The following is a 2,574-nucleotide window of genomic DNA, read 5'->3' as shown; positions in this document are numbered from 1 at the left end:
GTCAGTGATTACATCTTACATGGATCAACAATTGACACCTTTGGTGCCAGTGGTCAGGAAATCAGGAGATGGCCTGCATTGGTCAAGTCCACTGTTAGGGACCTCTCCAAAGTGCTAAAGCATAATGATGTCAATTTGAACTCTAAGATGCACTGGATTCAGGCCATGATCTTCTCACTCATCTGCATCTGAGAGCAGGAAAATGAATAAGGACGCCAGAAGAAGAATTGATGCCTTTAAGCTGTGGCATTGGAATAGAGCCCTGACTGTCTCATGGACTGCCAAAAGAACAAACAGCTACGTCTCGGAAAAGGTGAAGCTGGAGTTCTCATTGATCATAAAGGTGGTGCAGCTTCGTCTTTCACACTTCGGACACGTGGCTAGGGAAGGATATTCCTTAGAAGGGGACATCATGCTTGGAAAGGTGGAGGGTCAGTGATGGAGAGGAAGACCTCCCACCAAGATGGATTGACATGGTGACTTTAGCAACGGGCTCTAGTGTGCCAGAGATGATGGGACGGCACAGGATAGGGCAGGGTGCAGGCTAGGACAGGGTGCAGGCTGGCTGTTCATAGGATTGCTATGAGTCATACTTGACTCACCGGCATGTAACAACAACAAGCAAAGCAGGCTCCCCACCCAACCAAACTCCTTGCCTTTGGGTCAATTCTGGCCCCAAGAGACCCTGCAGGACAGAGTAGAACTGTCCAGTCAGGTTCTAAGAACGTGTCTTCTTGGGAAGAGTCCTGATGGTATAGCAGGGTAAGCACTGTGCAGTTAATGAGAGGTCAGCAGTTCAAGTCCACCAACCACTCCCAGACAGTCTCCTACAAAGGTCTGTGGTGGAGTTGACTCCAGTTCATAATGACCGACCTATGAACAACCTCTCGTCGTCTCTCCTATCCCGCTCCACACTCATGACTTCCCACTGTCACAGCCACTGTGTCAGTCCGTCTCGGTGGTCAGTCCGTCTCGGTGGGGCCACCTCTCTTTTGTTGACCTTTTGTCTTTCCCGCATGATTGATGCCTTTTTTTCCCAAGGACAGGCCCCTCCTCATAGCAATGTATGTGAGATGATGAATCCCTGTCCCGGCCTCTAACGGGCACCCTGGCTACACTTCCTCCTGGATACACCTGATGGAGGTTTGTTAGGCGCTCCAAAGAAAGAGGATGAGCCAGTCTGCTTCCTGCAGGAGTTACGGACTTGGCGGTCCCATCGGACAGGTCTACACTGTGCTATGGTATTGAATCAAGTAGAAATCAGCTAGACAGCAGTGGGTAGGATCTAGTGAAGGAAAACGTGCCCTTCGCGCTGAAAGGTGTTAAAAATTTACAGTGGAAACTGCGAGGCAGGGTAGGGCCGAGCGTGTGCACTTGTGCACTAGCGGGCCTGAGCCCACCCCCACGTGTCTCGAGGGCCCCTTCTGTGGGTCCCTCCTTGCAGTGACATAGAGGAATTGGGGTGCAAGCTGCGACAATCAAAGTCATGGCAGGACAGGCATTTAGAAAGTTTCTTCCCGTTTGACCGAGTAACGCTGGAATGGAGTGCAGCTGAAACTGTAATCAAAGGAGGTGTTATGCTTCCAGAAAAATCTCAAAGAAAAGTGTTGCAAGCCACAGTTATAGGTTTTAGATCCGGATCTAAAGGAAAGAGTAGAGAAATTCAGCGGGTCAGTGTGCAAGTTGGAGACAAAGTTCTTCTCCCAGAACATGGAGGCACCGAAGTAGTTATAGATGACAAGGATTATTTCCTATTTAGAGATGGTGAGGTTCTTGGGAAGTATGGAGACTGAAATAAATCACTATTGAGATGGCATCACGTGAAGCTGCCCATTCCACTGAAGTTCTGAAATCTTCCATCATGGAAATAATCTCTATGTCTCTCTTTTGTAATAAACTAATGATATTTTTTAAAAAAAATTCACAGTAGGTACAACCATGGAATCAGCATAGTAAGGAAAGTGCCAAGGCAGTACTTCATTCTATCCTCCATGCCATTGTCACAAGCAGGAGTGAACTCAATGGCAATTACCAGCTCCAGAACATGTGTAAGTAGCAGTGCCTGTCTTTGTTGGGGGCTTATGATGAGACACACACTGGCCGAGTCTCATCTTTCTCCTACCTCGCTGTAATATGAACAGTGGACCCACTTGACAGATTTTGCCATTTTGTCTTGGCCACAGGTTTTAATGGTAAGATTCTGCCTCACATACTTTGGACACATTGTCAGGAGGCCCCAGTTCTTACAAAAAGACATCATGTGTGGAAAGGTAGAGAGGATCATTGGAAGAAAGGAAGACCTTAGATAAGCTCAGTGGGCTTGAACAAAGCAGAGACCATGTGGTGGTCAACATAGGAACAGGTTTTGATCAGTTGTTCACGAAATCATTATGACTTGTAACCCATTTGATGTCACCTTACAAGAGCAACATGGGCTTTGATAGAAGTATGACAGTGGTTGTTGTTATGTGCTGTCGAGTTGCTTCTGACTCATAGTGACCCTGTGTACAAACAGTTCTGGAACCTGCTCTACCCTGTGCCAACTTTCCTGTCTCCGATACAACTATCCTCATT

General features: G+C 47.4%; 1 pseudogene; it reads left to right on the top strand.

Annotated features, from left to right (window-relative positions):
- The first annotated feature begins 1,486 nt into the window (after positions 1-1,486).
- LOC102874770 lies at positions 1,487-1,793 on the top strand (annotated as a pseudogene).
- Positions 1,794-2,574: the final 781 nt, after the last annotated feature.

This window comes from Elephantulus edwardii, unplaced genomic scaffold, assembly GCF_000299155.1.
Source record: "Elephantulus edwardii isolate Elephantulus edwardi_28Jun2011 unplaced genomic scaffold, EleEdw1.0 scaffold00015, whole genome shotgun sequence".
Classification (NCBI taxonomy): Eukaryota; Metazoa; Chordata; class Mammalia; order Macroscelidea; family Macroscelididae; genus Elephantulus; species Elephantulus edwardii.
The sequence above is the reverse complement of the archived record's forward strand: the minus strand, read 5'-3'. Positions and strand labels throughout refer to the sequence as shown.